Source organism: Trichechus manatus, unplaced genomic scaffold (assembly GCF_000243295.1).
Source record: "Trichechus manatus latirostris isolate Lorelei unplaced genomic scaffold, TriManLat1.0 scaffold00097, whole genome shotgun sequence".
Lineage (NCBI taxonomy): Eukaryota > Metazoa > Chordata > Mammalia > Sirenia > Trichechidae > Trichechus > Trichechus manatus.
Window position 1 is genome coordinate 5,749,688 of NW_004444033.1, and position 20,554 is coordinate 5,770,241.

A 20,554-nucleotide genomic window follows, 5' to 3' on the forward strand; every position below is an offset into this window, starting at 1 on the left:
ATGTCAGATGGATCCTGGCTGAAAGCAGAGAATACCAGAAAGATGTTTACCTGTGTTTGATTGACTATGGTAAGGCATTTGTCTGTGTGGATCATAACAAATTATGGATAACATTGCGGAGAATGGGAATTCCGGAACACTTAATTGTGCTCATGAGGAATCTGTACATGGATCAAGAGACAGTCGTTCGAACAGAACAAGGGGATACTGCATGGTTTCAAGTCAGGAAAGGTGTGCATCAGGAGGGTTGTGTCCTTTCACCATACTTATTCAGTCTGTATGCTGAACAAATAATCTGAGAAGCTGGACTATATGAAGAAGAATGGAGCATCAGTATTGGAGGAAGACTCATTAACAACCTTGGATATGCAGATGACACAACCTTGCTTGCTGAAGATCAGAGACCACAGCCTTCAGTATGGATTACAACTCAACATAAAGAAAACAAAAATCCTCACAACTGTACCAATAAGCAACATCATGATCAATGGAGAAAAGACTGAGGTTGTCAAGAATTTCATTTTACTTGGATCCACAATCAACACTCATGGAAGCAGCAGTCAAGAAATCAAGACACATTGCATTGGGTAAATTGGCTGCAAGAGATCTCTTTAAAGTGTTGAAAAGCAAAGACGTCACCTTGAGGGCTAAGGTGCGCCTCACCCAAGCCATGGTGTTTTCAATCGCCTCACATGCATGCGAAAGCTGGACAATGAATAAGGAAGACAGAAGAAGAATTGATGCCTTTGAATTGTGGTGTTGGCCAAGAATATTTAATATACCATGGACTGCCAAAAGAAGGAACAAATCTGTCTTGGAAGAAGTACAGCCAGAATGCTCCTTAGAAGTAAGGATGGCGAGATTACGTCTCACATACTTCGGACATGTTATCAGGAGGGATCAGTCCCTGGAGAAGGACATCATGCTTCGTAGAGGGTCAGCAAAAAAGAGGAAGGCCCTCAACAAGAAGGATTTGACACAGTGGCTGCAACAATAGGCTCAAGCATAGCAACAATTGTGAGGATGGCACAGGACCCGGCAGTGTTTCATTCTGTTGTACGTAGGGTCACTATGAGTCGGAACCTACTTGACAGCACCTAACAACAACAAGCCCAAAAATGAATCTTGTAATTTTACCACCCTCCACTGGGTGTAGAGATAGGAGAGCAACCAAGAGCATTTGGAGAATAGTTGAGAACCAGATGGCTGGACTTCATCCCAGGTGGGAGATGAAACCGAGGAGAGGGTAAGAGAGAGAGAGAAACCTTGGGTACTTAGTTTACTATTTTAGCATCAAGAAAATAGAAAGAAAGAAGACAGCACCACAGACAAAGTTACAAACTCATGGGCATGACCTTTTAACACCCAGTGACTCTAGTTCCTGTAAATGGGGCCCAGTGCCTACAGTCCGATATATTGTCTCCTCTTGCAGAAGGAAAAGATAGAGAGAAGGGCAGAGGTTCCTCTCCTGAGATGCTCTTTGGTAGGGAGGAAGATTCCTGCCACAGAGATATAGTTGCAGGTAGTGGAGAAGACAAGGTCAAACACAAGTTGAGCAGAAGCCTTCTGTGAATAAGAATTCTCCACAGTTCCTTGCAAATCTAAGACCCATCAGAAGAAGCTGGTTATTTCAAGATTTCTAAGTAAGATTTTACTCTCAAAGGAAATTACAGAATGATTAAAGTGATTTGTGTTTTATAGCAAGGTTACTGTTGTTGGTATGAATGAAGTGCACTGCAGATGTTATCAGATATTTTGGGCAGGGGAAGCCATCCATTGACAATGCCAGAGCTTTACTTTATTAGTGCCTCGTGTGTTCATTCTTTCCTCTTCTCTCTTCTTTCCTGAGCCAAGCTACGCTCCATTTCTATTCATGGAGAAGAACAAGAATGGAAATAAATTTCATGGCAATATAGAAGGGACACAACCTAATGACTTGCTTTCTGGTGCATTGATTTATGAAAGGGAAATGATCTACCAGGTGCCTTTGATGAAGATAGTCCCTTTTCCTCTATTCTGTTGTTGTTAGGTGCTGTTGAGTTGGTTCAGACTTATAGCAGCCCCTCTTGCAACAGAAGGAAACACCGCCCAGCCCTGCACCATCCCCACAATCATTGCTATGTTTTAGCCCATTGTTGCAGCTAGTGTTTCTTCTGTTAAGACTTCCAGAAATGCAACAGTCTGGTCTTTAAGTATGATTAGGTAGCCCAAACCCCCGGGAGATTGTGGGGGTAGCTGGGGAGCCGGTTAGAACTGGGAGCAATGTTTCTCTGTACAGACTTCCTGTGTTCAGGTTTGGGGTTGAAATGTTTTGTCTACTCCTGTGAACTTTCTTTTTGGCTGCTTTATCACATGTAGCACCTGTTAGACACTCATAACTGTGACCACCAATAGTCATCCTGTGCTACCCACCTTCTTACCTTTAGAAAGTTTGGCCTTCCAGAGAGCACTATCTCAGGGTAACTCATGTTTCCAATTCAGAACTCCAATCAGTTTGCTTTGTTGTACAGAGAGGTGATTTATCCATGGTTCTCTTCTCCCTTGCAAAATTCTGGTACATATAAAAAGGAGACAGAATAGTAAGCATAATGGACACCTAGTATCGATTACCTAGATCAAATGATTGCTGAAACTTGCCATATATTCTTCTTTTCTTTCTTATTTGTTTGTTGAAGTAACTTAATGTAAGTTATAGACATCATGCTGTTTCATCCCTACATATTTCAACATTCAGCTTTAAAAAATAAACGTATTTTTGATACATAAACACAATTTCATTATCACACCTAACAAAATTCACATAATTTTTCAACAGCATTTAATACCCATTCACATTCAGATTTTCCCATTTGTTCCCCAGATGTCCTTTACAGCTAATAACTCAACAAGATCCACAGATTTCACTTGATTGTTATGTTTCTTCAGGCTTCTAATCTAGAACTTTCTCCTCTCTGCACATCCACATACTTTTTTTTTTTTTCATGACAACTGACTTCTTGAAGACTCTGGACTAATTGTCCTGCAGAATGTCCCAGTCTCTAGATTTGTCTGATTGTTTCCTCATGGTGTTGTTAAACATGTTCCTGTACCCTCTATATTTCTTGTATACTGGAAGTTTTATCTAAAGGTTGTATGAGAATGAGGTTAAACATTTTGGTAAGAATTCTTCATAGGTAATGCTGTGTACTTCCCATTGCATCATATTAGGCTGTATTGTCCAGTTGTCCCATTATTCTCAAGGCTAAGATTGATCACCTGTTAAAAAATATTTTTGTTTTGTTTTTAATGAGGACTTGACTATTGTCACTTTTTTTAATGATTATCCCTACTTTCAATGTTCAGATAAAGGTGCTCCAAGGAATTGCCTGGCAGCTAGGAGACAGCCTTTATCCTGTACAAAGGATAAGAGGATAAAGACTGAGGTATTATCCTCTTTACGGAGTAGACACAGGAGTTTATCTCTGAGGGTGAATAATCAGGGCAGAAGTTTCTGGAATATGAGGTCTAGCAGAGACTACTTTTTCTCTGGATCCAGGGAAAAGGTACTCTGCAATTGAAAACTTAGCCAGAATCTAACCTTGGATAAATAGATCCTTTTGCTAACACTTATTAAAGACAGTCAGAACACTATGGGAATTCAGATTCAGAAGAATCTTTTATGGCATTTTAAAATAACTTCCCCACTTCCACCCTCAACCTCCCCACCCCCTCCACATGCAGAAACCACTTGAGGTTCTAGAAAAAAAAACTAAGGAAGGGCGTTTTTTTTGGATGCAGAATAAACAGGTCTTCAGAGGTTTCTTGAGTACTCTAAATTTTTGAGTAAGGAAAATATATATATCTGTTCTTTTTGATGCTTACCTCTTATCGTTCAGCTAGCATAAAACGAATAACTGATCCATTGAAAATATAAGCAACTAAGCTAAAGGACTTCATTATTTAAACTAAGACTTTGGGTCTAAGGAAAATGAGTTATTTTTAATCTTCAAATAAACACTTTTGTTTTATAGCTCTGCTCAGGGTTGCCCTATCTTTATGGATTCCCAAAGAATCTTTGTTGTTGTTTTTTGTGTGTTTTTATTTTTGTTTTTTTGTTAGCACACGGATAGGGAAACTGTTGCGAATTTTCTTCACGTGGGACACACCTAACCTTAGGATACTAGACTATCAATTTGTATTTTGCGGCTGGAATTGGTAATATTCCTTTCTCCATTTATTCTGTAATTTTTTATAGAGTCTGTCTTCAAAGTTACAAGTTGAGTTCAGAGGTGGCAAAGGTCCCTTTGAGGAAATAGTTCTTCAATGATACCACTCCCAGGGGACCTAGTAACACATGCCTACGAACTCCATGAGGGGTTACTACATTTGTTGACGAAGACCTTAACAGTTGTTTATGAGGCTCAACATGTAATGGGTCATCCATCCTTTCCCCTTTCTCTTTTCTTCTTCCTCCCTTTTATGTACACTCCCTTATTTTCCTCTTCTCTCTTCCTTCTTCTTCTGCCTCTCTTTTTGTTTCTCTCCCTCCCCACCCATTCTGTTTTCTTCCCTCCTTTTGCCATTCATTATCCTAGGCTGGTATGCTTCAATGACTCCCACTACTAAGTTTTGTTCCAGAAGAATTCCCCTGCTTCGTATCAGCCCATGGTTCATCACTGACTGCTCAATAGAATCCAAGCAGGAGAAGAATTCCAGAGGAGAATGGGCTGTGCCTGGGTCTCCAAGACCCCATTTAGTAGGACTATGTTCTGAACTCCCCTCTCCCCAACTCCTATTTGTTTTGAACTACCACCTCCAGTTCCCAATTTGGGTTCTCTAGACCCTTAGAGTTCTAGAAGGATAGTAATGGAATTACTTGAACTATTTCAGTACTTCAAAAAAGCCTAGAAAATATTGTATGTTAATCCACAATAGAGCCTTGAACAGGCAGACTTAAATAATGGAAAGTTTATTTTCTTTTCGGGGTGAGGGGGAATGGTTAGTATGGAAAGGGTGAGGGGGAATTTTATGCCACACAAACCCATTGTGAGAACTCTATCTCATGCTGAAAAGAAGTTCTGATTGGCAGCTGTGCGTATTGTCTGTCTGTAAGGTAGAGTATATTGGAAAGAATATGGGTATTGAGGTGAGACCCACCAGAATTTAGTTTCTAGCAATAAGACTTGGGCAATTTACTTAACATTGCTAAACCTCAGTTTATTCATCAGTAAAATGGGGCTAATAGTTTCTATTTTCAAGCTACTGTGAGGACTTACATATAATGTATGTAAAGCACTCATTAATACAAACCTTGTACATTATAAATGCTTAATATGTTTTTGTTATAAATGTAATTTATTTGGTAGACAAATATCTTTTTAAAACACACAATCCTTCAGGAAAATAATGAATCTGACCATTGGAAGATGAGGTTGGGAAGCACTCCCATAACATAGCTGTACATGGCAACACTCAGTCCCCCTTGGGAATGCCTACCAAGTTCTTAGGGCTTTGACTAGGGGATAGACAAGGAAGTCCCACATCCTTTGTTTTGATGAAAGGATCCTATCTTGAGTTGTTGTTAGTTGTTGTAGGTTGGCTCTGACTCATGGCAACCCTACGTAACATCTCATTCTTTTGTACATAGGGTCACCTATCTTGAGGGAGATACTCAATTCCCTGAATATACCTTGGCAACATTTCCTTAAGCCCACCTGTTTATCTGCTTGGTTGCTACATCATTTTGACATAGCTCTGGTGATGAGATTCAAGAAGTACCAGGTCTGCTCCTGACTACCTATCTGTTTATGAAGACATTGGGATGTAAGGTGGGAAGAACAAGGAATGGAGTGTCTTGGGAAAAGGGAAAGAAGATGAAGTTTGTTGAAGAGAAAGGGTAAGGGAAGGAATGAGGTAAGTTAGAAGACCGTCATAGCTTACTTTTTACCCCCTTGAAAATGGGGCACTGAGACTCCAGAAATTTACCTAGCCTCTCTTCCTATTTGCAACCAAGAGGAAAGTTGGGAAGTAGGATTGTTTTAGTCAGGATAGGCTAATTGCTGTAACATATGATCTCAAAATTTCAGTGATTTGACCCAATAAAAATGTATTGTTATTGTCACAGCCCAGTACGGATTGGTGGGCGTGGAGGTGTGTAGGGTGTGGTAGTTTATTTTATACAGTAATTCAGGCACCTAGGCTATTCTCAACTTGTGGCTGTATCTTCCTCTAGGTTCTGAGTCCTCTCCATTCAGCCAGTGCATGGGGAAAGAGAGTCTGCAGAGGACTGCACGGGAGGCTTTTTATGGCCAGTCCTGGACGTGGCATCCATCACTTCAATCCACAATCTATTGGCCAGAACTCAGTCACATGGCTCTGCCCAAATACAAGAGACGCTAGGAATTGTAGTCTAGCTGAGTGCCCAGTGCAAAACACTTTCTGCCACAAAGGGGAATAGATACCTCCTCAGCATCGGCAGATAGTTCTTGTTTATCAACAACAATGTACAAAATAAATGCGCTGTCCTGTTTTCAGGTTGCAGCACCTAGACTTACCATTAATGTCTTGGTCACTTTCTGGAAAATGTCTACCTGTCAGTATCAGCATCAACCTCATGACCAACACAAATCATTCCACACTGAGCACTGACTTGTTCATGCTTAGGACTTCATAGAACCTCAAGATGCCTGGACCAAGGCCAGGAAGAAGGTCTCATTGGAAGCTGCCTGTGCACTGACATTTCCCTTCTCATCAAATGGTTCTCCTGACAAAGTCTTGCAAGTAATCCAGCAGAAGCCATGTGTGATATCTAAACCAAACTTTGTCACGCGTAAACTATGAAGAGAATAACTGTGTTATAAACATTTAAAGAACTGTACTCATACTTCCTCAGAAAATAAAAAAAAAACATATTTTGTCTTTTGGTATTTTCTTAGTTGTCATGACTCCATACTTGTCTGCACTCTTTCTTCCTGCTTCTCTCATTAACCAATTTACAAAAGCGATTTCATAGTTCAACCATTTTAGAGACATCCATTTGTCCCCATTTACTCACAGGCTAGCATTCCCATTGAGTTTAACTTCCTCAAATAATTTTTGTTCATTTTCTTGCTTATTCTCTTTTTAGCATCCTGGATAACCTTGACTCACCAATACCATTTTTTTTTAAACTGAGGTCTTTGTTCCTCTGTAAAAATCAGGTTCTTTTCCTTACTCATTCCTTTATTCTTTCATTCACTCATAATATTCATTCATTCAGCAAATATTATTGTAAAACTACTATGTACCAGGCACTATGCACTATGCTAATCTTTCGGAATGCAAAAATGAAAAGACAAGATTCCTGCCCTGAAGGACTCATGGTTCAAATAAGTAGATGAGCACGCACAGTACACAGTACAATGTAATCATATGCAAAATGAAGAAACATGCAGAGTGCAGGGAAGCATTGGAATAGGGGGCCTAAATCTGCCTAGGTAAACCAAGGAAGACTTCACATAGGAGGTAGCACTGAGTTTTGAAGGATGAAAATGTCTTTGCCAAATGGACAAGTTGGAAAGGGCATGCTTCAGAGATGCTTGATTGACTATCTGTGCTCTCCACACAGCATGAAAGTCTTCTGGGAAACGTCGCAGCCAATTTCTAGTCCCATTGTATCTATTGATGTTGTTATTGTGTGCCAATTCCAACTCATAGCAACCCTGTAGGTCAGCGTAGAACTGCCCCATAGGGTTTCCAAAGCTGTAATATTTATGGAAGCAGATCGCCACATCTTTCTCCCGCAGAGTGGCTGGTGGGTTCAAACCACCGACCTTTCGCTTAGTAGCTGAGCCCTTAACCACTGCGTCACCAGGGCTCCTTCCCTTGTATCTAGATGGAGCCAAATGTCCAGTTCTCATCAATGGAATGTGAGCAGAAGTTATGTGCATCATTTCTGGGCCAGGTTAAGAAGTGGGTGTGCCTTTTTTACCTTCTGTTTCCCCAGCTGCCAGCTCTGGAAATAAGGACTCTGAGGCTTACAGGGTGGCAGAGCTGCAAAATAGAAGGATCCTGGGTGGAAGGCTGCTTGCCATACTGAACTGTTTCGTGGCTAAGAAATAACCTCCTATTGTGTCAATGTAGTAACATTTTGAAGCTTGTTTTTTATAGCAGCGAGCTCTATCTTAACTAATACAAAGACTTCCAAGAAAAGGGAACAGTGTGTGAGTGTCTAACGTAGACTACGTGGTCAATAAATATTTGTTACTGTTATGAGGAACTACAAATATCCAGAATATAAAATACACAATTGGTGAGAGTGAAGGGTGGGTGGCTAGGTAGATAGGCATGGGCTGATTACAAACAACCTTGAATGCCATGCTGAAATTTTTAGTTTTAATCCTGTGGAGGAAGAGAAGCCAACATAGGATATTGAAAAGGAGAGAGGCATGATCATTAGAGTAACAGGGTCTCAGAAACACCATGCCCAAGAAACTGCTTTTATTCTCTTCAAATGGAAGATGCTAATCCAAAGATGAAAATATGTAAGATTTTAGAACCAGAAGACATCATAGTTCAGTCAAACTTCATTTAAGACATGAGGAAAGTGAGGCCCAGAGTGGTTAAGTACCTTTGCCAAGGTCACTCAGCTAACCTTGGCCGAGCTGGGGACTGGAAGGCGAATCTCTTGTCGCCAGCCCCAGAGCATTGCTCTTTCTACTATACCTCAGTGCTTCAAAGCCGTTGAGACCAGCTGGTGTGCTGTGCTTCAGTTCCCTAATGAAGACATTGGGGACTTGGAGACAGGGTATTTTCCATAGAAGACTGTTGTCTAATTCCTCATCTGGCTCAAACCACTATTTTGGAAAAGGTCCACTTTTCAGCATCAGATTTCCCCAGAGGACAATCAGGAATGTGCTTCATGGCCTATGGGGTGCCCTTGCACTTTCTGAGCTTTTGTTGAGAAGAGGAGAAGAAAGTAGCAGTGGTTTGAGCTCCTGGAAATGCTGCCTACCCCTGGCATCTAGGGAGTTGGCTGGCCCTCTCGGTGACTGTGGTTCAGCCGCCAGCTGACTGTCCTTCAGGGGTCAGATCAAAACATCTTTTTCAGCTTGTCTGTTCTAAAGGGTCAGCCACTTATGACTGGCATTTTAATATCATTTTCTGCTCATCAATTCACCACTTCTGGTTTCCAGATATTGTTAAGCTGATTCATTATTCATTATAATTACTTTTACTCCATGTGTTACCCAAGGCAATATGACATACATTTTTAAAACAGCAAGTGGGGGTGAAGGGACAATTATTTGAGGCCAGCGTCAGAGAAAAAGGACATGTAGCCTGACTTAAGTAGGACTGGGTAATATTGGATTATTTCACAACTGGGAAGCCAAGCACAAGTTGGGGGCAGGAGGGGTCACTTGTCCAAAAGTCTCCAGGAAATCTGGGGGAAAAAATATAGGTTTCTTGATGTTTTCAGGTCTAGAGGTTTAGAATCGCCTTGTTCCTTGTCCTTTAATTGTATCACCTTTGCTGGCTTGAACGTTGCTTGACTGATAGCTCAGTTGGTTAGGACGATATATTAATGAAGAGGAGGTTGTTGCCTCAGTCCCAGAGGAGTGTCCTGGTAGCACCCAAAGACAAGCTCTCATGCAATCGAAAGTGCTAGGGCTTTGATATCAGAGACACCTCTGCCTCTTACTACCTGGGTGACCTTGGGCAAGCTTTTTCAGCTCTCTGAGCCTCAGTTTCTTATAGAGTGAAACCTGTGAGAGCCGGAACTCGATGGAACTACTGCCTTGTTTTCCCAGGTCTTGCAAGTTTTCCACCTTTGGCAGGGTACAGTCTTACCACTTTTTTATCACTCTCTATTAGTGGAAAATACTAATACTGTCCTACTAATATTCTAAAATACTAATATATTGTTTTCCTTCTCTGACAAGTTTCTGTCTTACACAGTTTCCGGATTTCACAGGTTTCGCTGAATGTGAAATGGGAAAACAATGTCAACTACTGGAGGGTAGTTGTGATGATTAAATAAGCTAACACATGTGCTGGGCTCATAGTTGGCTCTTAAGAAGTTTTATTTCCTTTTTGAATGAGAAATTCCCATTAATAGCATCCCTTACTCCAATCCCCATGCTGGGCTCTCGTCAAGATGAGGGATGACACAAAGGAGTAAGCAGACCAAAGATGTCTGATGACCAAAATACCGTCCTGATTACTGATACAGGCTGTTTACTGTAAGAGCTAATGGGACTGCTAGAAGAGTCGCAGAGTTAGGCAGACTTGTTCACCCAGCCACAAGTAACATTTCACCAGGACAGGCCCTCCCACAGTGGGGAGGGGCTGGGATGGGACAGGGACCCTGCCCCTGGAGGAGCCAGGCAACCTGATGTCCTCACTGTGGGCAGGTAGATGCCACAGAAGGAAGGAAGGACGTGCTAGGCTGAGCAGGCCCTGTGTTACTTTACTTCGTATCTCCCCAGTCAGATGAAGCCACTCCTCTAAGGAGGGAGAAGAGAGAGGTAGAGAGAGGCCAGAAGCATCAGACCTACACAGTAAAGGAGGCCTCAGAAGCTGTTCCCCCAGTGTTTCTCTTCTTTTGTCCCCTCCCATTCACCTCTGTGCATATTTCTTTCCAGCCTTCTTGCTCACAGAGGTCACAGGTGTCAATGTGCAGCTGTGGGCAGCCTTAGAGTAGGAAAGGTTATGGGACAGGTGTGGGGGATGGAAGGAGAGGCTGGGTTGAGTCACTGGTAGAGAAGAGGTGGTGAGCACCCTGAATCCGGAAAGAAAGGCCTAAGAGGAGTTACAGGTCTGACCACAGAACTGGGTTCTAACAGGAGGGCACTGCAGACATAAGGCAGCATCCCAGGGCCCAACATAAGAGGACAGGTGGGCAGCAGGGTTCCAGCAGAACTCTGACCTGACTGGTGAGCCCCAGAGCTGTATCTCCTGGAGGTGACTTGATCCTAGCTTTAAGTCCTATGCCCTCTGCCCTAACTTTTTAATCTTTAAAAGAATACACATATTTTTGTGATTATAAATTTAATACCTGCTCACTATGGACAATTCAGAAACAGAGAGGCATAAAGAATAAACAAAAATAACCCATAATCTCATTGCAAAGAACAACTAATATGAACTTTGAATATATTCTATCCAGTCTTTCTTCTATGCATGTTTTTACACAGGATGATTCTATCTATACATTTTAATTTTGCATGCTGTTTTTTTTTTTTTTTACTTAATAAACATAGCAAGGAAATAATGAAATAATAATCATTTCTCCATGTTATGAAAAGTTCTAAGTAATTAAACATCATTTAAAATGACATTTTCCCTGGTTTGAAGCACATTTCTACAAATTCATGAAAATCCCAAGAGTCTGGTGAGATCTTCTTCTAAGTAGTTACCTTTTTTCAGGTTGGTGAATAAAGGTTGATGAGCATCCCCAAAGGCCAGGGCTCTACAGGGGCCTGTGCGTGGGAACTGTAGCCCAGTACTCCATCTTCTGGAGATTTCTCACATATGTAATAATTGATAACATGGGTGATCAGAAGATGCCTCCCATTACCACTGCTGCAAAAAGCCACAATTTGAAGCATACGCCTTTCTTAAAGACCACATCATTGCTGCACACACAGAAGAACTAGACTTCTTTAAAGAAGCCCTGAGTGGTTGGGGCTCCAGATTTGGGGAAAAGAGTAGCCATAAGACATACTAATAAACAAATATTTCATCTCCTAACAATACAGTGACATCACTACTACAGTCGCAGCTACCCAGTATCTTCCCAGCATTTCAGCAAGTCATCAACCCTGTAATTCACCAATTTCCTGAAAGACAGAATGCTTCAGTCCCAAGAGAAATTAGTGGAATTGTCCTGTTACTGGAGTGCCCAAGAGGGCCAGGAAGAATCTGCAGGTTCGAGAGAAACATCATCTAAATGACATTCTCTTGAAAGCTGGACTTCTCAAAGGGCTTCTCATTCCTCTACTTGCATTTTCCTTAGGGCTAGACTCTAGAATGTGTTGTGTATTTTCTTGTACCTGGTAATTTATTATATTGTACTTATTATCCGATTTCATATGTGCTTATTTTTTCCCTACCAAAAAAAGTATGAGAGATTGTAGATGTTTAGAAGGAAGGCCTTCTCAGGCACTTTCAAATTTCTAAATTTGTGAAGACAATTTGTGGTAAATCGTGGTATTCTTCTCCAAACAGTCCAGTTTTCCTCCCTGCAACGCCTCTTCCTGTTGGATAATTATATCTCCTCACCCTGTTGCTGTGGCCAGTGGAATGTGGGTGGGAATAATGTGTAGCACTTTTGGGCAGTGTGTGGTTCACCATCTTTCTTTTCCCTCTCCATGACAACTGGTCATGTTTCAGATCATAGCTGCTCCATCAATCTGAGTCTGAGTGAAGATAAATTAGAGCAGAGCCACAGCAGACTTACGAGGGCCAAGCAGCATGAATAAGATATAAACCTCTGTTGTAAACCACTGAAGTTTTGGGGCCACTCAGGAACACATATTGCAGTTTAATCAAAACTTTTCATATTGATACGCCACTCTATCATATCATTTCACTCACAAAATACAGTAAAGGATAACTTTCAGAGCCTCCGTCTGACTTTAAAGGAGGGTTACTATACATGCAACAGGCTTAGATGTCGATGCTGATCAGTAGGTAAAAGTCACTCACTAGCTATATGCTTCCACACACCAGCCTCACTCTACATATGGTTCACATTTATGCTTCAACTCTTATATGACATGGATCTTTTAAGTCTCCAAGGAAGAGTCAAATACCAAGTGGCTACTATATTTATACTCAGTGGAAGCTTGATAAATTCTTGTGGCATATTTAATAACTTGTTGCCATTGAGTTGATTCTGACCCATAGTGACCCTATAGGACAAAACAGAACTGCCTCATAGGGTTTCCAAGGCTGTAATCTTTATGGAAACAGACTGCCACATCTTTCTCCCATGGAGCAGCTGTTGGGTTCAAACCTCTGACTTTAGGTTAGCAGCTGAGTGCTTAACCACTGCACCACCAGGGCTCCTTGCAATATTTAATAAGTAGATAAAAACGAATAGATTATGGTCAACAAATACAAGATCTTCCCATTCTCTCCCTTCTTTTGGGGTCATTTTTCTTTAGTTTTTCTTTCTTTCTCCTTTTCCTTCTTTCTTTTCTTTTTTCTTCGTGATAATCCAGGTGATCCAAACAATAATAACTAGAGCTGTTATGTAGTGAGTTAGTTTAAGGAAGGGCCAAATTCTAAAGGCCTTGAATGCAAGTTTGTCTAGCCTTGCAAGTGGGACCCAGACAGAAATAGCCACATAAACCAGAGACTGCATCAGCCTGAGATGTGAAGAACTAGATGGTGCCCGGCTACCACCGATGACCGCCCTGACAGGGAACACAACAAAGAGTCCCTAACAGAGCAGGAGAAAAGTAGGGTGCAGAACTCAAATTCTAGTAAAAAGACCAGACTTAATGGTCTGACTGAGACTGGAGGAACCCTGGAAGACATGGCCCCCAGACTCTCTGTTAACCCAGAACTAAAACCATTCCTGAGGCCAACTCTTCAGACAAAGATTAGACTGGACTGACTATAAGACATAAAATGATACTCGTAAAGAGTGTGCATCTTAGTTCAAGTAGATACATGAGTACTAAATGGGCAGTTCCTGTCCAGAGGCGAGATGAGAAGGCAGAAAGGGACAGGAACTGGTTGAATGGACATGGGAAATCCAGGGTGGAAAGGAGGAATGTGCTGTCACATTATAGAGACAGCAGCTAGGGTTACGTAAAAATGTGTGTATAAATTTTTGTATGAGAAACTAACTTGAGCTGTATACTTTCACTTAAAGCACAATAAAAAAAGGAAAATAAAAAAATATTGCAAAAAATTTTTTTAACTTAAATTTTTAAAAGATATTGTATCACCATTATAAATGGACAAGGAGTCTCTCCTGACATACATAGAGGGTAACTGTCAAAATAAACATAATGAAAATTAAAAAAAAGAAAGTGGGACCCAGAAACTCTTTTTCCATTGGCAATGCCTTAGTTCGAGTGATCATCCTTATCTGGACCATTTTAATTATAGAGTAATAATAGTGGTAGAAGGAGTAACAATAATTAAAATTTATTAAATGTCTACTACAAGCTGTGTTTTTGCATTCACTATGTTATTCAATCCTCACAGCAATCCTATAGGGTGTTATTGTTATTCCATTTTGTAGCTAAAAAATGAAGATTTAGAGAGATTAAGTGAAACTTGGAGGTTAACCACCTTCCATTCATCCAACATCCAAAAAGTATTATTGATTGATTAGTGTGTGCCAGACACTGTTTTGGAAGTAAGGATACATAGTGACTCAGACAGACAAGGTTACTATTTTGATGGAGCTTACACTCTAGTCGAGGAGACAGATAAGAAACTAGTAAATTTAGAAATAAAATGATTTCATATAGTGAGTAATCCCATGATAAAAACGAAATAGGGTAACTGATAGCAATTGACAGGGGTGGGAGGAGACTGCACACTAGACAAGGAAGTCAGAAGACCTGAATGATGAGAAGAAGCCAATCATACGAGGACTTGAGGTAATAGCAAATGCAAAGGTCCTGAGAGGGAAATGAGCTTGGTGTGTTCAGAAACAGTAAGTGACAGAGCTATAATTCAAAACTGGGTTATATTCTCAATCTGAATAATTTTATTGAGATATATTTCACATACCATAAAACTAACCCATTTAAAATGTACAATTCAATGGTTTTTAGTATATTCACAGAGTTGTGCAACCATCACCATTGTCTAATTTTTAGAATGTTTTCAACACCCCCAAAGGAAAGCCCATACCCATTAGCAGTCACTCCCCCTTCCCACTCCCTACCCCTACAGTCACCCAAGTCCCAGGCAACCACTAATCTACTTCCTGTCTCTATAAATTTGTCTATTCTGAACATTTCACATAAATAGAATTATATACTATGCGGTCTTTTGTAACTGGTTTCTTTAACTTAGCATAATGTTTTCAAAGTTCATCTATGTTGTAGCATGTATCAGTATTCATTTTTTATTGCCAAATAATATTCAACTGTATGGATATAACATTTTATTTTCCATTCATAAGTTGATGGACATTTGGGTTGTTTCCACTTTTTGGTTATTGTAAGTAATACTGCTAAGAACATTCATGTGCAAGTAGCTGGGTGGACTTACGTTTTCATATCTCTTGGGTATATACCTCGGAGTGGATTGCTGATTCATATGGTAACTCTATATTTAGCATTTTGAGGAACTGCCAAACTGTTTTACAAAGTTGCTGCACCATTTTACATTCCCCTTAACAATGTATGAGGGTTCCGATTTCTTTACACACTTGCCAAAACTTGTTATTGTCTGTCTTTCATATTATTAGCCATCCTAGTAGGTGTGAGGAGGTATCTTAAGTGGCTTTGATTTGTACTTCTCTAATGACTAATAAGAGATGTTGAGCATCTTTTCATGTGCTTATTGGCCATTTGTGTATCTTCTTTGGAGAAATTTTTGTTCAAATGCGTTGCCCATTTTTTAATTGGGTTATTTGTCTTTTTATTATTGAGTTGTAATGTTGTTGTTGTTTGCTGCCATTGAGTTGGCCCCCAAGTCATGGCGACTCGGTGCACAACAGAAAGAAACACTGACTGATGCTGATGGGTCCTACACACTGGACTCTTGTGATCAATAGGGTTTTCATTGGCTGATCTTTGGAAGCAGATTCCAGGCTTTCTGTATAGTCCATCTTAGTCTGGAAGCTCTGCTGAAATCTGTTCAACATCATAGCAACATGTAAGCCTCCACTGACAGATACTCTGCATAGAAGTCCCTTGTAAATATATGATGTATAAATATTTTATCCCATTTTGTTTGTTGTCTTTTCAATTTCTTGATAGTGTCCTTTGAATTATGAAAGTTTTAATTTTGATTAAATCCAAATTATTTTTTTTCTTTTATTCCTTCTGCTTTTGGTGACATATCTAAGACACCATTGCTTATTCCAAGGTCACAAAGATTTACTCCTATGTTTTCTTCTTGAAGTTTTATAGTTTTAGCTCTTGTATTTAGATCTTTGATCCATTTTGAGTTAACTTTTGTATATGGTGTGAGGTAAGGAACCATCTGTCCCAGTAGCATTTGTTGAAGACTATTCTTTCCCCCATTGAATTGTCTTGGCACCATTGTCAACAATCAATTGACCATAAATGTGAAGGTTTATTTCTGGATTCTCAGTTCTATCCCATTGATGTATATGTCTATCCTTAGCCAGTACTACACTGTCTTGGTTGCTGTAGCTTTGTTGTAGGTTTTGAAATAGGGAACTGTGAGTCCTCCAACATTGTTCTTCCTTTTCAAGATTGTTTTGGCTATTCTGGGTTACATTTCTGTATGAATTTTAAAATCAGCTTGTCAATTTCTACATTAAAAAAAAAGACAGCTGGGATTCTGATAGGGATTGCATTGAATCTATAGATCATTTTGGGGGGTATTCCTATCCTAACAGTGTTAAGTCTTCCAATCCTTGAACATGGGATATCATTCCATTTATTTAGGTCTCCTTTCTTTCAACAATGTTTTGTAGTTTTCACTATTTAAGTTTGGCACTTCTTTTGTTAACTTTATTTCTAGGTACTTAATTCTTTTTGTTTCTATTGTAAATGGGATTGCTTTTAAATTTCGTTTTCAGATTTTCATTGCTAGTATATAGAAATACAATTGATTTTTGTTTATTGATCTTATATTCTGCCACACTGCTGAACTCTGTGCAAGGCATTGTGTTAGGCATTATAGAAAATACAGAGGTGAACAAGATATGGTCCATGTCCTTAAGAAGCTTATAGCCTAATTCAAGAAACAAGATATAAACCTATTGAGTAAATAATAGTCTATTACAGCAATATATAGGGAAGTACATAATTGCCAAATGAACATTATATATGCTTAGAGTTCTAGCACAGTTTAGATGATAGAGGAACAATTCAAGGTTGGAGAGGTCTAGGAAAAATAGGAAGGATTTCAACTGGATTTGAAGTCTCCCTTGTCCCTTCCTACTTCCTCCCTTTTCTCCTTTCATTTCTTGCCTTTTTTTCTCCCGTTTCTCTCCCTACTCAATGTCTTTGAAAGCATTAATAGAACATAACATTGGTTAGTCATCATCAGTTCTCAAACCCGACTGACTGATCATCAAAATCTCTTGACCAGCCTTTTAAAAGTATTCCTGAGTCCACCTCAGAACTACTGTATCATATTCTCAGGGGGTGGGGCATGGACAGATCTATTAATAATTTTATCAGATGATTCTGATTTTCATTAAAGTTTGAAAACCTCTGGATATGGTCATAATGATGATACCCACATGTGCACCAATCCCTATCTCCATTCCACTGCACCCTGACTCGATTTAGGTAGCTCACAAATGCAGGAGGTCACAGGCATGCCTGGACAAGAGAAGGTGGGTGGATGTGCACAACACATCCTTTATTAATAAAAAAAAAATCTCATAGTGCATACATTACTGACAGGGCTCAGTAGTGTCATCTTTGTTTATAGGGATAGCTCACTATGTAGAACAGCCTTTTATTTTCAATTTTTGAGAATCCTAAGAATCTGAAAAGAATTCTCTGCTCTAGATGACCTTCAGAGTTACCTGTGGGTCATGTATCCACTATCCATGTTTAATAAATTCTAACAGTTTGCTATGTTTGATTAAGATTTTTTAAATAAGTAAAACATTTTACTTACAAGAAAAGGCCTTTCCATCCCATCTTTCCCCAAAGGTAACCAATCTCTTAAAGATGGTAGGAATTCATCCTGTACATGTTGTTATACTTTTTTTACTATACAATATATATGTTTTGGGTGTTTATGTATGTAAATAGTGAACATATTTTCCTGCAACTTTTTTTCCAACATTATGTTTTTGATATTTATCCACGTGATACTTATAGAACTAATCTTTATAACTGCAATATAGTACCTCATTGTATAAGTATTCTAGAATCTATTCTCCTGTGGATGGATATTCGTTATTGCTATTTTTTTGCTATTTCAAATAATGATGTAATTAATGTCCTTGTGTATGTCTCCTCGGGCACACGTGTGAGAGTTCTCCTAGGGAATATGATATGCACATTCTTAACTTCACTAGATTTTTCTACTCTCCACAGTTGATACCGTTGCTAGGTGCCGTCCAGCTGATTTCAACTCATAGCAACCCCATGTGACAGAGTAGAACTGCCTGGTAGGGTTTTCTTGGCTATAATCTTTATGGAAGCAGATTTCCAGGTCTTTCTCACACAGAGCCACTGGGTGGGTTCGAATCGCCAACCTTTTGATTAGCAGACAGTAGTTAATCCAGTTTTCACTCTCACGAATGATATATGAGAATTCCTGATGTTCCACATGTTAACCAAATACTGTCAAGTTTTTTAAAAATACACACATCTGGGCCCTATTTTGATAGATCAGAAGAAAGTCCTGGCAATCTACTTCCAAAAAGTCAACCATTGAAAACCCTATGGAGCACAGTTTTACTCTGACACACATGGAGTCAGCATGAGTTGGAAATGACTTGATGGCAAGTGGTTATTCTCATAGATTCTGATAGGGTAGTTCTGGAGTCTGGTTTGACACGGATCACAGGCGATACTGAAACATAAGTAGGGCTGAGAGCCTCAGTTCCATGTATGTATATGCAATCTAATATATTAATGTACAAGTTGATGTAGCGAGGCCTTTCTTTGTTAGTAACTTCTATGTTGGCTGCATTTAGATCCTTGAGAGAAGAGTGAAGAAGTAGCACTGCCCAACATCTCTTACAGATGCATTTTGAATAAAACAGGGCTAAGATTTACCAGTCCACCGGGTAGTACTTACTCTAAAGTCCTACCTTTGTCAGTGAATGGGGAGCTTTCTGGAAGCCGTCTGTTGCCTCTTCTTGGGTGTGTGGCTGGGTGTCAGTTATCAGGGTTTGCATGTGTGCCATCGCTTAGGGCAGGGTGCGTGTCGCGATGCCTGCCAGCCCGCTGGGTGTTGTCACTGTGTGGAGCATTTGTGGCTTTTTCAAAGCCCTGAGGAATCTGAGAAGCAAGTGAGGGGAATGATGCATGAAAACAAAAGGCAATGGAAAGAGTGACCGGCCAACAGGCTCCAGCAGGCTAGAACGCTCTGTCCTTGTTATTACTACCTCGTGAAATGCCACCAGCTTCCTGGCAGGGTCTGGGAGGTAGAGACTTCTTGAGAAAACACGGAGGAGTGATGTGTACTCTGGTGCTAGAACTGGTTTCCCAGCTTCCCCTTTACCAGTGGAAGCAGCAGGGTGAGGCTAGGGAACCCTCTGCCCTTGGTGGGTTTAGGCCAGTCTTTTCCTCTGTCCTGGCTGCTTTCCCAAGAGTTTTCTCCTCCCACTCCTAAGAAGGCCGCTCTGGTCTCCCAGGCCTAGCAGGGCTGGCCTGGGAGAGAAGTAGGGCGGGGCCCGGGACAGAGCTGCTTCCCGGGGAGTGTTTTGAAGGTCAGCCTAGGGGAGGAAAAAGGGCCTCTGCCACAATTCCACTCAAGGAGCCTTTACTGAAGCTGCTCCATGCCAAGCAGAGGCGCCTCAGCCAACCAGCAGCCTGTGGGCACTCCTTAAAAGCCTCCTCACTTCTGAACCGTATCCTCACTGGAAGGACCACAAATAAAGGCCTCCTAGTTTGGGGCAGTGAGACAAAGGGTTGTCCTCATTTCTTGCCTGCTTTTCTCTAGGCTATAAATGCATGATACCCCCATACTCTCACTCTAACTCGATTTTCCAAAATGAGGAAGAAGCTCAGGAAAGGTATGAGTTTCTATTTTAACTCAGTATTAGATGAATATTTGGGCTCGTCATTATTCGACAGAAGTCAACCTTCACTTTCTCTCCTGATAATCTTCTTTCTTTGACATATAAAATACCTAGATGCAAAATAGGGAAGGAGTCAGCATTTTCTCCCTCTCTGAAAAAGTAGCTATGAGGATAATGAATAAAAATAGGTCTTTGTGCAAATGGGAACACCCATGGATACAATAGGACTGAGCTAAGGGTGTGGTTTACTTGGCAACAGCTCAGGCAAAGTTACTTCTCTTGGTCCCAGAACGCTCTTTACTTTGCCTCTGCCTGACGAACTCCTAAAAGACCAGCTTGAACTGTGACTTTTTTGGTGGAGCTCCCATCGATAGAGTTAATCATTTCCTTCTTTCTGGTCCCATAGCATATTGCTTTTATAAAAAGCATTCATCCCATTATATGAGAATTACTTGGGATCAGGGCTTATTCTTTGTGTGTATATGTGTGTATGTGTGTGCATGTAGTTTATGTATGTGGGGGGGGGGTGTGCGTGTGTGTGTGTTTTCCTAGCATCTGTGGACCGTACTTTATACATGGTAGTCCTTTGATAAATATTTATCGAATGAATCAAAGTTCCTGAGGAAACACCAATGCTCAGCTATTATATTGTCTTAATTATCCCCTGCCTTTTCCTCCTTGGGGTGGTCTGCAAACAGCCACAGCTTCACATGG

The 20,554-nt window shown here is 40.5% G+C and overlaps 1 protein-coding gene and 1 long non-coding RNA gene across 3 annotated transcripts in view; one reads left to right on the forward strand and one right to left on the reverse strand.

Annotated features, from left to right (window-relative positions):
* The window catches only part of MKLN1 (muskelin 1), a 343,250-nt gene that overhangs the window by 135,523 nt on the left and 187,173 nt on the right, over nt 1-20,554 (forward strand). The window lies entirely within an intron of this gene.
* LOC111821682 (uncharacterized) lies at nt 1,842-19,262 on the reverse strand. Its single transcript, XR_002825024.1, has 3 exons — nt 18,908-19,262; nt 2,421-2,551; nt 1,842-1,867 (listed from the first exon to the last, which is right to left on the reverse strand). It is a non-coding gene; the product is annotated as an uncharacterized LOC111821682 (long non-coding RNA).